This window comes from Eumetopias jubatus, unplaced genomic scaffold (genome assembly GCF_037043125.1).
Source record: "Eumetopias jubatus isolate StellerSeaLion01/CBP00866 unplaced genomic scaffold, mEumJub1_p1.0 scaffold_15, whole genome shotgun sequence".
Taxonomy (NCBI): domain Eukaryota; kingdom Metazoa; phylum Chordata; class Mammalia; order Carnivora; family Otariidae; genus Eumetopias; species Eumetopias jubatus.
Window position 1 is genome coordinate 28,238,062 of NW_028274821.1, and position 13,896 is coordinate 28,251,957.

The 13,896-nt window shown below is 44.7% G+C and overlaps 1 pseudogene; it reads right to left on the minus strand.

Annotated features, from left to right (window-relative positions):
* Nucleotides 1-8,464: 8,464 nt before the first annotated feature.
* On the minus strand, nucleotides 8,465-11,723 carry LOC114223367 (procathepsin L-like; annotated as a pseudogene).
* Nucleotides 11,724-13,896: the final 2,173 nt, after the last annotated feature.

The window sequence follows — 13,896 nt, forward strand, 5'->3', positions numbered from 1 at the left end:
CACTTATCTTTTCTGAACACAAGAGAAGAATTGGTCCTTGGGGAAGAAATAATAACCGAAGTGGATCTATGACAATAGGGTTGCTCACACATATTGCTAACCCTTACTGAGCCCTGAGAGTGTGACAGTCACGGGACAAAATATGGTACGCGTGACACCTCATTGAATCCACATGACAGCCTACAGGGTATTTTCTCCACATTTTGCTGAAGCCTTGAGGGGCCACATGGGCTGCCCAGTGTCTCACAGTTGGCAATTCATGACACATCTGGTTCTGCAGCCAGTGCTCAGTGATGACACTTAGAACTCTGAGTAAAGGCATTTCTTCCATTGTCTTCCGTAATTTTGGCTCAGTTTAGAGCTGTAAGATGGGTTGCACCTTCTCTGAAGGCAGTAGTTTTCCAAACTGAATGATTAGGGTCGGCCTCCGTGTATGGACCAGGCCAGTGTTTCTAGTTCAGTGAACTTCCCCTGCAGTTCCTGGTCACCCCGCTAAAGGGAGCCAGCTCTCCCCTGCTGTATTTTAAGGTCCCTCCTGTCTAAACCACTGGGGCTGGGGGCAGGGAATGAGACCATGTATGTGTGTGTGTGTGTGAGAGAGAGAGAGAGAGACAGACAGACAGACAGACGGACAGAAGTTGACAATGAGAGACAGACAAGGAAATCTATTTAGATCTGTGATGTGGAATTTTTGTAAGTCCTCATAAATATGAAGAAGATTATGCCCCAGGAACTCAGGAGCTACACATAACCAGCCACACATCAAGTGACACATGGCTCCCGGGAGAGAGAAATGTTATTTGCTGCTCAACCCTCACCCCTCAGAAGTTACTTCTCCATTCATCTTCCTTCTGGTCAGTTTTCTCCAACTCGAAGATTCTGGAAGCAGATTCTTAATAAAACATGCCTTGGGGATGGGGATTATCCATAACTGAGATGATGTGTAGCAGCGTCCTCCAGCCCCTACTTAGGGAGACTTGGTCAATGACGGAAGATTCTGTCAGGAGGATGTCGGCTCTGGACCAAAGGAGCTGCCCCAGCTTCGGTCAGCACAGAGACACAGCGGGTCCCCTGGGGAGGCTGCTGACCTGGGTTCAGGTCCTGTCCACGTGTCATCTCACTGGATTCTCACAATGTTATGAGGTTGTGCCATAAACTCACTTCAGAGAGAAGTGACCTGGGGCTCAGAGACATAACGTGGGGGGAGGGAGAAAATTGGATTGGCTGCCAACATTCAAAACTCAACAGTTTTCCCCCAAATAGTTGGATATTTGGCTTCCTGTTTGAAATTGGAAGCTCTGGCCATACTGGGGTCACATTGCTGCCTGAGGCTGGTTAGTGGGGAGGAGGGTGGCTGCCCCGGACAAAGGGGCATGGGCTCTGCATTTCACCCCCGAGCCCCCGAGCCCCTTACCCAGAGTCCCATAGACCAGGACAGAGGGCTCATGAACAGGCTGCCCCTCTCATGTGTGAAATTTTGCCTTGTGACAGAAATTACTTGTGCTCTAAAAGGCAACTTAATCAAATCTGATTAATTTGGAAAAACAAGTAACAAACTTCTGGGCTCGGCTGTGAGGAGCTGAGTTGGGGAGGGGGGAGGACAGGAGGCACACTCCGTTCTTTCCCCACCCTCATCTGGGGTTCTGACTTCACAGCAAAGCCTTCAGGGATGGGGGAGAATTCTGGACAAGCACTGGGGCTGGCTCTGGACCCTAACATCACTATGGACGGCAGATGTGACAGGAGCTTGGAAGGAGAGGCGAGTGGGCAGACTTCAATCAACTCTTTTCAAATCAGAAGAACCAGATGGATGCAGCTCCACAGACCATGGCAAATAGCTATGATGAATGTGACAGGCTGAGGCTCCAAACTCACTTTCCCATAGCTGTTATACCCAAGGAGTGTGGTGCTCGGTGTGCAAGGGTTAAATGCGAACTATTGGCCTCACTGCTTCTGAGCCATTCGATTCCCCACTCTCTGTTTTCTAGCACAGCTACTTCTGCTGTTTAATTAGATGCTTTGTTCTCTCTAGATGCCAGTGGATTTTGGCTAAAAGTCCAGTCCAGAAATATCGCATAGAGATTCCCTGCTGAGCAGAAAATTCCAGAGAATTGCAAAGTAATGGAGGTGAACGAAATACCTTTAAAATTATGAAGACACACTGGTGATTATGTAAATAGGAATCAGAACAATGTCCTTCTCAACACTGTCACGGAATATGGGGCCATCTGCCCTTGGCGAGTAATATCCTAATGATTTCACCGTAAAACGAAACCTTACCCTTCTTTAAAAGTGTCATGTTCCCTCTAATAATTTGTCCTTATTTTCACAGTCTTGCATTGTTTCTAATAGCTTTTTTTTTTACAACTAATTACATTTTTATTTGACTTAGACGTGTTCAATAAATTGGCCTTATTTCTAATTCCTGCCACATATGGATTCTGAGAACCAGGCCCTGTAGCAGATTCTCAAAGTGGACCAGCAACATCAGCATCCTCTGGGATCTTGTTAGAAGTACAAATTCTTGTCTCCCCCACTGCTCCCCCAACCAGACCTATGGAGTCAGCAACTCTGGGCCTCCGGAAAGCTTCCAGGTGATTCTGAGGCATGCTAGTTTGGGAAACACAGTTCTAAAGCATGAGCTCTTAAGGATCTTCAGAAAAGTGGAAGGTTTTTTAGTAAAGTCTTTAGTCTTCACCATCGAAACTTCTGAAACAGCTGCATTAGGCCACCAGAAGGACCACATTTTCTGTGTATGAAACCAGAGGTCTGTCCTGCTGACATGGGTCTGTCTCATGTCTTGACACGGGTCTCTCCTGAGCATCTCTCCACCTCTTTTCTGGCCTGCAATAATGATGAGAACAGCTTTTCCCAAGATCACAGGTCAAGAAATTTCTCTTTTACCTACTCCACCTTTTTCTTATCAAGATTTCTGATGTTAAAAAAAAAAGAAAAATCACTTTATTTTTAATATTTTTCCCACATTTAAAACTCATTTAATACAAGGCTGATTAGAGAGTGCTTATCTCAACCTATGCTGCTTCTCTTCTCAAGTTCCCACTATGGGCTCCTTTCTTGTTTTGCTAACCTTCTCTTTTCAACAGGTCATGCATAGGCTGAACATTCCCTTGTGCCAGTTAACCAAACCCTGGCACATTAACTAATCCGTTGGACTGTTGGCCTTGTCAACACCTAGGTAATGCAAAAGAACCTGAACTGGTCTTGGTTCCTGCCATGTGATCACCTGGTGGACTGAGTATGAGAGATGGATGGACAGCAAGATATAATATTGCAGGGACCAAAGGCAGGGCACCCAAAATATGACCCAATGGCATAGTGAGCATTTTTAATTGAAGCTTCTTGGGAAAAACCAGTACAAGGACCTTCCTCTAAAAGGAGAAAATAAATCACCCAGATGAACAGTAACCTCCCTATACCAAGAAGTAAGAAGACATTCTTATCACCAGAGATGGAACTCCAAACAAACCTTGTTACTGTTTTACTCATCTACAACTTCAGCCCCAAACTCCACTTGTATTCCTTATTAATTAAAGCTTCCAAACCTCTGTTTTCTTTATCCTCTTAATTCCTCACAAATTTTTGTCTCTTCATCTAAAACGTACAAAATGCGCCGGCCTCGGTCATTTCTTTAGGTCTCAATTTCATTATTTTGCCTCTGTGTGCACATAATAAAACTGGGTTTTTTTCCTCCTACTAATGTCTCGTGTAAATTTAATTCTTAGTCCAATTGGAAGAATCTTGGACAGAAGAGTATCTCTTTCTCTTCTTGAATATCCATGACCAGAAGAATATCACTCTTCATTTTTTCCACTGATCTATGTGTCTGTTTTTGTGCCAGTACCACACTGTCTTGATGACGACAGCTTTGTAATAGAGCTGGAAGTCCGGCATTGTGATGCCTCCAGGTTTGGTTTTCTTTTTCAACATTTCTTGGGCTCTTCGGGGTCTTTTCTGGTTCCATACAAATTTTAGGATTGTTTGATCCAGCTCTGTAAAAAATGCTGGTGGTATTTTGATAGGGATTGCATCGATTGTATAGATTGCTTTAGGTAGCATAGACATTTTACAATATTTATTCTTCCAATTCTCGAGCATGGAGTGTTTTTCCATTTCTTTGTGACCTTCCTCAGTTTCTTTCATAAGTGTTCTATAGTTTTCAGAGTACAGATCTTTTACCTCTTTGGTTAGGTTTATTCCTAGGTATGTTATGGTTTTGGTGCAATTGATTTCTCTTTCTGCTGTTTCATTGCTACTGTATAGAAATGCAACAGACTTCTGTGCATTGATTTTATATCCTGTGACTTTGCTGAATTCCTGTATGCAACTTTGGGGTAGAGTATTTTAGGTTTTTCACATAGAGTATCATGTCATCTGAGAAGAGGGAAAGTTGACTTTGCTGATTTGGATTATTTCTTTTTGTTGTCTGATTGCTGAGGCTAGGACTTCTAGTACTATGTTGAACAACAGTGGTGAGAGTGGACATCCCTGTCGTGTTCCTGACCTTAGGGCGAAAGCTCTCAGTTTTTCCCCATTGAAGATGATATTCGCTGTGGGTCTTTTGTATATAGCTTTTATGGTATTGAGGTATATTCCTTCTATCCCTACATGATGGAGGGTTTTTATCAGAAAATGATTCTGGTCTTTTTTCAAGTGCTTTTTCTGCATCTTTTGAGAGGATCATATGGTTCTTATCCTTTCTTTTACTAATGTGGTATGTCACATTGATTGATTTGTGGATGCTGAACCACACCTGAAGCCCAGGAACAAATTCCACTTGGTCATGGTGAATAATCCTTTTAATGTACTGTTGGATCCTATTAGCTAGTATCTTGGTGAGAATTTTTGCATCCATATTCATCAGGGATATTGGTCCTGTAATTCCCCTGTCTGGTTTTGGGATCAAGGTAATGCTGGCCTCATAGAATGAGTTTGGAAGTTTTCCTTTCATTTTTATTTTTTGAAACAGCTTCAGAAGAATAGATATTCATTCTTCTTTTAATGTTTGGTAGAATTTCCCTGGGAAACCATCCACCCCTGGACTTTTGTTTGTTGGGAGATTTTTGATTACTGACTCAATTTCTTTGCTGGTTATGGGTCTGTTCAGTTTTTGGTAGTTTACATGTTTCTAGGAATTTGTCCATTTCTTCCAGATTGCCTAATTTGTTGGCATATAACTGCTCATAATATTCTCTTAGAATTGTTTGTATTTCTTTGGTGTTGGCTGTGATCTCTCCTCTTTCATTCATGGTTTTATTTATTTGGGTCCTTTCTCTTTTCTTTTTGATAAATCAGGCTAAGGGCTTATCAATCTTATTAATTCTTTTATTTTTTAAGATTTTATTTATTTATTTGAGAGAGAGAGCACGGCACATGAGTGGGGGAGGGGCAGAAGGAGAGGAAAAAGCAGACTTCCTGCTGAGCAGGGAGCCTGACACAAGGCTCAATTCCAGGACCCTGGGATCATGACCTGGGCATAACCGACTGAGCCACCCAGGCACCCCTCGGTCTTATGAATTCTTTCAAAGAACCAGCTCCTAGCCTCGTTGATCTGTTCTACTATTTTTTTTTATTTCTATATCATTGACTTCTGCCCTGATCTTTATTATTTCTCTTCTCCTGCTGGATTTAGGCTTTATTTACTGTTCTTTTTCCAGCCCCTTTAGGTGTAAAAAAAGGTTTGAGACTTTTCTTGCTTCTTGAGGAAGTCCTGTGTTGCTGTATACTTCCTGCTAAGGACTACCTTTGCTACATCCCAAAGGTTTTAAACTGTTGTGTTTTCATTTTCATTTGCTGCCATGTATTTTTTTAATTCTTCTTTAAATTTCTGATTGACCCATTCATTCTTTAGTAGGATGTTCTTTAACCTCCAAATATTTGTGGTCCTTTCAAATTTCTTTTTGTGGTTGACTTCAAATTTCATAGCATTGTGGTCTGAAAATAAGCATAATATGATCTGAATCTTTTGGTACCAGGTGAGACCTCATTTGTGACCTAGTATGTGATCTATTCTGGAAAATGTTCCTGTGCACTTGAGAAGAATGTGTATTCTGCTGCTTTAGGATGAAATGCTCTCAATATATTTCTGAAGTCTATCTGGTCCAATGTGTCATTTTTTTTTAAAGATTTTATTTATTCACAGGCGCCTGGGTGGCTCAGTCATTAAGCGGCTGCCTTCGGCTCAGGTCATGATCCCAGAGTCCTGGGATCGAGCCCCACATCGGTCTCCCTGCTCAGCAGGAAGCCTGCTTCTCCCTCTCCCACTCCCCCTGCTTGTGTTCCTGCTCTCGCTTTCTCTGTCTCTGTCAAATAAATAAATAAAATCTTTATAAAAAAAAAAGAGAGAGAGAGAGCCAACTCCTGGCTGAGCAGGGAGCCCAATGTGGGGCTCGATCCCAGGACCCTGGGATCATGACCTGAGCCAAAGGCAGATGCCCAACCGACTGAGCCACCCAGGTGCTCCCCAGTGTGTCATTCAAAGCCCTTGTTCCCTTGCTGATCTTCTGCTTAGATGATCTGTCCATTGCTGTGAGTGGGGTGTTAAAGTCCCCTACTTTTATTGTATTGTTATCAATTAGTTTCTTTATTTTTTTTATTAATTGACATATATTTGACTGCTCCCAAGTAGGGGCATAAATATTTACAATTATTAGATCTTTTTGTTGGATAGAGCCCTTTATTATGATATAGTATCCTTCTTCACCTCTTATTACAGTCTTTGGTTTAAAGTCTAGTTTGTCTGATATAAGGATTGCTACTCCAACTTTCTTTTGATGTCCATTGGCAAGATAAATAGTTCTCTCCTCCTTCACTCTCAATCTGCAGGTGTCTTTGGGTCTAAAATGAGTCTCTTGTAAGCAGCATATCGATGGGTCTTTTTTTCTTATCCATTCTGACATCTTATGTCTTTTGATTGGAGCATTTAGTCCATTTACATTCAGGGTAATTATTGAAAAATGTGAATTTAGTGCCATTGTATTACCTGTAAAGTCGCTGCTCCTGTAGAGTTTCTCTGTTCCTTTCTGGTCTTTGTTTACTTTGGGGCTCTCTCTCCACTCACGGGATCCCCTTTAGTATTTCCTGCAGGCCTGTTTCAGCGTTCACAAATTCCTTTCGTTTTCCTTTGTCTGGGAAATTCTTTCTCTCTCCTTTTATTCTGAATGACAGCCTTGCTGGATAATATATTCTTGGCTGCATATTTTTCCCATTTAGCATGTTGAATATATCATGCTGTCTTTCTGGCGTGCTTGGTCTCTGTGGACAGATCTCCTACCAGCCTTATGTGACTACCCTTGTAGGTTAAGGACCTCTTGTCCTGAGCTTCTTCCAGGATTTTCTCTTTATCTTTGTAGTTTTCAATTTTCACTATACTATGTCAAGGTGTTCCCCTATTTCTGTTGATTTTTGAGGGGCATTCTCTGTGCCTCTTGGACTTGAATGTCTGTTTCCTTCCCCAGATTAGGGAAGTTCTCAGCTATAATTTGTTCAAATAAACTTTCTGCCCTTTTTTCCCACTTTTCATCTTCTGGGACTCCTATAATATGGATATTATTTCACTTTATGGAATTGCTGAGTTCTCTAAGTCTACCTTTGTGATTTAATAGTTTCCTTTCCCTCTTCTTTTCAGCTTCATTACTTTCCACCATTTTATCTTCTATATCACTGAATGGCTCTTCTGCTTTGTTCAACCTTGCACTTGGGACTGCATATCAGTAATGGCATTTTTAATTCCGGTCTCACTAGATTTTAGTTCTTTTATCTCTACAGTAAGGGATTCTCTAGAGTCTTCTATGCTTTTTTCAAGTCCAGCTAGTATCTTTATAATCACTGTTTTAAATTCCAGTTCAAACATCTTACTTATGTCCGTATTAAGTCCCTGGCAGTGAGTACTACTTCCTATTCTTTCTTTTGGGGTGAATTTCTCCATCTTGTCATTTGTCCAGAAAAGAAAAGAAGGAAGAGAAAAAAAACAGTAACAACAACAACAGAAAAAAACCAAAACACTGTATACTGGGTATATTTTGGTCTGCTTGTTAAAAGAAACTAGATCCCAAAATAAGAAAGAAAATATATATATAAATAAAATAAAATAAAATGAAACAAAAAATTACATTATAAAGTATATATGAAAATTTAAAAAAATAAAAAATAATTGAAAAAATAAGAAAATAACTGAAACATTAATACTAAAAGACTAAAGAACAAAAATTCAAAGAATGCTATATACTACTTCCCTGAGGAGCTGAAGCTTTGCAGTTCTCTATGATGCATAAACTTGGTGCTAGCCATTTGTTCCTGCTGGTCTTCTTGGGGAAGGGCCTGTTGCTCTGATTCTCAGGTGCACTTGCCCTAGTGGCAATGCTTCTCCCGGGCACTGGGGAGGCAGGGTTCAGTGTAAGCGGCTCCAGACTCCACTAGGCGGCGCTGTTTTGCTCCCTGCAGGCTTTCACCACTGATGGGGGGGCGGGGGTCGGGCAACGGGGGCACCCTGATCTCTAGCCAGGGAGCTCAAAGTTCACACCCCTCACTCTTCAGTGAGCCCTCACAGAAAAGCAAACAATCACTCTTGTGTCCTTGGTTTCCATCAGAACTCTGTGCTCACTCAGCCTGTGACTATTTCTATCTCAGGCACAGGACTCCTACAGTGCACACCTGCGCCTCTCCTCCGGGGGAGGGAGGGGAGTCTCACCCCAGTTGGGCCCCTTGCTGGGCCCCTGCTCGGAGAGCGGTCGCCCCCACCAGCCACGGTTCCCAGTTTATGGCAACAGACAGCTGAATGCTGGAGCCTGGACTCCCTGTTTGCAGCCGGCTTCCCCGCCCTGATGGCTCAGAATTCTGCCGCACTGTCAGCCCCATTCTTCTTGTGACCCCGGGGATCCTGAGACCACGCTGTCCCACCTGCGATTCTGTCCCGCTTCCCCACCTGAGCTTTTTAAGCCAGGGACGTCCCGCACTTCTAAGAAGTCCCGATTTTGCGCTCTGCTCCAGTAGCCTCCTTAAGCCAGCTCCCTCCCCTCCGCCCTATCCTCTGAATACCACCCTGGATTCCTGTCTCCATGCCTCCTACCTCGCAAACAGTGGTCGCTTGTCTACTTATAGACTTGCAGCATCTGTTTTCTCAGATCTCCAATTGATTTCTTGAGTCTTCAGAATGATAACTATCTAGTTGTATTCAAGGGATGAGACCAACTTACAGTCCCCCTACTCCTCCGCCACCTTAACTCCCCTCCTCTTGCAGGCTTCTATTTAAATAAGAAATTCTTGGTCTACCTGTCCCTGAGAAATTTTTCATTCTGGAGACATCTGTACTATATATGGGACAGTATGCATATCAGCGCATATCATAGCCGCAGGAACAGCAATGTGGTAAGGATGGAAGCAGAGAACTGTGCAAGACTAATACATTTCAATGACAGTTCTCAGAGTTTGCAGATACAAAGGCTACAATCTAGAATGTGAATAGTAAATATGATATCTCTTTTCCCTGAAAATGTTCAACTTTGATAATAAGATAAGGAGCTCCATTTACCTGTGCACGGTATGGATAGGTTTCCTCTGAGTCCAGGCTCCTGCTGTCCTTCACATACTGGGAGAAGGTGTTACCATCAGGCCACTGCTACAGCCCTCCTGGCCTTTAGACAGACAGCAGTCCACCAGGTTCTGCTCACTCAATGCAACAACGTTTGCCAGTTTTCCGGAACATTTGTCCTTGGAGGGCACCTGTTGCATGAAAAGCCTAACACAAGCCACAAAAACCCTGAAACCAAATTAAAAAGCTCTCAGGCTACAAAACCAATAGCAAGATTTGACAACAGCCCACACATGTGAAAACTCTCTTAAAACACAGACAACTGTACACGTTTCTCAGCCGACCACAGCAAGGACACTGATTCCTTTCACCTTCACTCCTGAGGGTGACCTGCTGAATACCGTCTCACCTGATCCTTCACAGGGGTTACGTAGCCTTTCTCCAGTCCACAGAGGAGGGGGTCTCAGCAAAGGGAGGTGCTTGGAACTCATTCCCTTCCTCATGCTTCTGTATTTGAAGACCATTCATCACCTGCCTGAATTCTTCACTGGTCTTCAAGGAAAAGGAAATAGAATGTTGACAAGCATGAGATTTTTTGGTAAAGTACTGAGGAAGGACGCATGAAACACTCAGCAATCCTGCCACACTCACCAGGTCACCAAAGGCGTTCATCGCCATCGTGAAGCTGTGTTTCCCTTGACTGAATTCCTGATTGTGCCGTTCAATCATTTTCATATTCTTCGCCCACACTGCTCTCCTCCATCCTTTTTCATTCTGCAGAAAAACAAACTATCATCTTTATTTCTATTTAAAACCAACTCACCTGCACCAAATGGATGTGCTGACAGAGAGGAGGGGAAACCTTGACCAGGGCTGGGCTGACGCTCCGGGAGCTGCTCTCCAGCAACCACGCAGCAGGACATAGGCCCCCACCGTCGTGCAGTCCCGGTGCCTTGCTTACTGCCTTGGTTAGAGCGGCCTGGAGCAGCTACTCTCTGCTGTGAACTCCCACCAGCATAGATCCCGTGAGCAGGATCACAGAGGGGAAGGGGGAGTCTCACGGGCGTGGGCCCGGAGAAGGAGGCTGTGACCCACTGTCTAGAAGTGTGGAGAGCAAAACTGATCTTCAGAGGGCAAAATCATGGTCTCCTGATGAATACTTTTTTGTTTAAAATAACATCTTTCTTAAACTTATTTAAATTAAATCTCAAGAAAAGGACCTTGGATACTGAGGAAAATAATAATCCATTATGCAGAGAGTGGGGAGGAAAAAGCAGTTTCTACATTCCACCTTTCCTCATTTTATTAAACCACATTTTTCTGGAAATAAAGCTTTTCTGTTGACTTTGGGAAGGAAGAAGAATCTCTGCCTAATGGAGACTGGAGAGGAGAATTACAGAATACCATGGCTTCCCTGGACACCACTCCGTGTGTCCCCTTTCTTTCCATGGACTTGGGCAAGTGTTTGGGGATTGCCAGGCCACTCCAGATTCTTCCAAAACCCAGAGGCATCCCATCCTGAAACAGTGCTAATAAATCTGTCTGTGGGCTCTGTTTCCTCCACTTGCCTCCACCTTTGTCTGGAATAATCAGGGACCACTAGACTAGATTACGGTGTTCCCAATCCTCAGGGAGATTTTAACCCACAATTCTAGGACTGAAGGACATGCAGGCTGAGGCTGAAAACCTACTTGGGCTTCCCTGTGACTTCTATTCATGAGCCACTTGCCAGAGCATGAATTTGGGGTAATAAGTTGATCTGGGTCCCCAGAGAAGGTATGGATCTCCCCTCAGCACTGTCCCTGGTCCCCCAGCTTCCCCTCCTCCAGGTCAACTGATCACGTGCCACTTGTCCAGGTGCCTTGCCACCTGCCAGTAGGCCCAGAGTCAGAAGTTCTGCACACAGGCAGGTGTAGTTAATCACAGTTTAGACACGTAGGGGGTAGGGCTGGCCCTGGGAAAACCAGGGCCTTCCATGCAAAGCCTGGGACCCTCACCCAACCTGGGAGACCCCTAGACTTTCACTTGTGACTGGGTCAGCATAGCTGTAACTGCCACAGGTGAAGCCAAGGCCGGTCCTGAGGGACGGGGCCAGTCCCCAAACCAGCTTGGCCACCACATTTTGGGTCAGAGGTTCAGGACTCCCTGGAGGTACTGTCCTCAGGCTCGGCCCCATCGTACACCCCACCGGCCGGGCTACAGGATGGTAGTGCTACGTGTTCCTGTTCACATGCCCCGGAAGCTGCAGGCGGGTTGCAGGGTGGGGAGCAGGGCAGGGGGCCCCCTGCACATGCCACACCCTCAGCCTTCCTCCACCGCCCGGTGGAAACCCTGGGGAGGATAAAGTCCATGTCTGTACTCCACCTTAGTGGCTCTAACATCACAGAAGAAAGGAGCATGGCTTTTCGGGTGGTTTGGTCTAATCAGAAACTCATGTGTTTTCCCTTCCTAGGTTTTGGAACATGCATCCTTCTCTCTTCCTGGCTGCCCTTTGCTTGGGAATAACCACAGCTGCTCCACAACCCGACCAGAGCTTAGATGCGCACTGGTCCCGGTGGAAGGCGGCGCACGGGAAGCTATATGACGAGGTTGGTAACAGCTGAGCTGTCCAGTGAGGCCCCCAGGGAATGTTCTATGCTGGTGGGAGTTCACAGCAGAGAGTAGAGACCTCTTATCAGGTCTCCAGCACTTCTCTGCTCAGGGAGGGCAGGGGTCAAAGGGTTTCCATACAGAGGCTGGGAGTTGGAGCGGGGCCAACACGGACATTCTGCAGCTCTGGGCTGGGGGCCCCGGGCAGGCTCCCCAGGGCCCTCAGCCCATAGAGAACCGAGAACGTGGGACAGTGATTCAGTTTTCCTCAGAGGAGTCTTGTGGACTGAATGCACTAAAATATGTCAGGCATTAGCACAGAGGAGGGCTCATTCCATACTGCTTTCTTGTGAGGGCTGTGAGAAAGAAATCCACAGGCCCAAATTGGTGTCACGTAGGTTAAGGCCCCAATTCAGGAAACCAAGACTTAATACCTAACCGAACTTCAGGTTCAACTCCCAGCAATGTAACCTTGAAAGAGCCAACATGGAATTTCCTGGTCCATCTGGGGAATTGACTGAGAGACCCTTCTGCTCCCCTGAGCAGGGCCACCTGCTCCAAACAATGCATTCCTTGCAAATAGAGTCCTTTCTTCTTTTTATGTTTTTTCTCTGCCTTTTAAAGCCTTTCTTTTGTTTAGCTCAGCTGAGTTCCCTTCTACTTGCTAGATGGCATGCTGCCTTGTTCATGAATCCTCTCATAAAGCCAATGAGATCTTCAAATTTCCTTGGCTGAATTTTGATTTGGTGGCAGGACCAGATGTGGAGTAAACTCCCGGCAGCATTCGGGACAAGGAAAACACAGGGGTGGTGCCCACGAACCCTTGAGTTCTGGGTCTTCTCCCCCTTGCCCAGCACTGGGGGTAAGCTCCTCTGGGTCAGAGTTCTGTTTTGTCTCTATTTTTGCCTCGAAACTCTGGATCTAATTGGCTTTCCTTTACAGGGCGTGTCAGCTTGAGCTGCAGAAGGTTATGCCAGGAGCCCAATGGTGTTGGCATGTTTGCCCGGAGCCCCACTGAGCTGACAGAAAGGTCTGCCCTGAGCCAACCCAGGCCTTTCAGGCCACATTCCCCATGTGGAAAACCTCAGCAAGCTCCCCAAGGGAATGGGTAGTGGTGCTCACAGGGCCTTCCAAGTGCCAGGATGCAGTTCTGCTGATATATGAAGGTACATGTTTGTTTGTCTTATTTTGTGTTCATAACGGTTATTGCTAGCAGGATCTTGGAAGCCAAAAAGACTCACAAATTGATGGGCATGGGTTGAGCATTTTAAAGGCTACTAGAACTCTGGACATCTCAAACAGACTCCCGAGTTAGGATAAGATGGTCACAGAGCAGGTTCGATGGACTCTAGGTCACCTGTCAGCCTCAAGAAAATATCCTTGCAACTTGGTGCCCTGTGAAACATGACACAGTCCTCACCCCATGACACCTCCTTCTTAGGTATTAGCTCGGCTCCATGAAACCCAAAGCCTTAGCTACTGGGATCCTTAAATTTTAGTCAGGCATGCTACCTTCTGGCACACCTGCCTATTTTCTGCCTAAGAACTATAGTCCCAGAAGGTACAGATATCTAGCAAGATTAAAAAAATTTTATTAAAAATAACCTAGAATTACAGTGTCCATTATGGGGAATATTCCAGTTAGACAGGATTGTTCATTTAAGAAGTGTATGAAAGTCAGGGTTCCCAATCTAAATACACAGAATGGGATGCCTACTTTAATTAATATGAAGAAGTCTCCAAAAGCCTTCAACATTCCA